The sequence below is a fragment of the Equus quagga genome, chromosome 14, assembly GCF_021613505.1.
Source record: "Equus quagga isolate Etosha38 chromosome 14, UCLA_HA_Equagga_1.0, whole genome shotgun sequence".
NCBI classification, from domain to species: Eukaryota; Metazoa; Chordata; class Mammalia; order Perissodactyla; family Equidae; genus Equus; species Equus quagga.
In genome coordinates this window covers 95,435,099-95,436,030 of record NC_060280.1, presented here as the reverse complement: position 1 = coordinate 95,436,030, position 932 = coordinate 95,435,099, and the positions used below count along the sequence as shown (strand labels likewise).

Genomic DNA, 932 nt, shown 5'->3' with positions numbered 1-932 from the left:
ACCGATTCCTTACACTTGTCCCATTGTGTCTAATCCGAAGGATCTTTTCCCATGAGTGGTTTGTAACATCTCCCCAATCTGCTGAATCTCGGAAACATCTGTAACTTTCTTCCTTTTCCACAATTTCTTTTATTTGCCCAAGTTCTTTTTTTTTTTAATTAAATTGCCATTGGTTGAAGAAGGGTGTGTGTTTAGCGTGTTGAATGTATTTTTAAGCAACTGTAATTGAGATAGTTTACATACCACAAAGTTTATTTAAAGAGCATCCCAGTAGTCTAATTTTAGAACATTTTTTATCACCCCAAAAGAAAACTTGTATGTGCCAGCAGTCACTCCGCGTTCCAGTCCAGCCCGCCCTGGGTTCTGGACAATTTATTACTCTCCTTTCCACCTCTATAGACTGGGCTATCTGTACATTTCACGTACATGCCATCGTGCTCTGTGTGGACTTTTCTGAAGCCCGTTCATGTTATTCAGTTCATTGATTTGGTGCCATGGGCCAGTACTTCGTTCCTCCTATTGCGACATCGTGCTCCATGGTAAGAATATTCCACATGTTGCTTCTCCAAATCACTTGACGGACTGTTGAGCTGTTGCCACATTTTGTCTGTTATGACTCGTGCTGCTGCGAATATCTGTGTATCAGTTTTTGTGTTGATGTTTGTTGTCGCTTCTCTTGGGGAGATGGATACCTAGCATGGAATTGCTGTGTGATGTGGTAGCTCTGTGTTCATCCCTGAGGACCCGCCAGACTGTCTTCCCAAGTGGCTGCACCGTTTACGTTCCCATCAGCAATGGACGAGCTTCCACCGTCCTCACGTCCTGCCAGTGCTTGTTTGTCCGTCTTACAGCCATCCTGGAGGGCATGGGGAGGGCCTGCTTGTGGTTTTCATTTGCATTTCCCTGGTGAGTGATGTCTGGCATCTGTTCGG

The 932-nt window shown here is 44.7% G+C and overlaps 1 protein-coding gene across 2 annotated transcripts in view; it reads left to right on the top strand.

The window, feature by feature from the left end:
- The window catches only part of LOC124252566 (zinc finger protein 77-like), a 16,977-nt gene that overhangs the window by 9,895 nt on the left and 6,150 nt on the right, over positions 1-932 (top strand). The window lies entirely within an intron of this gene.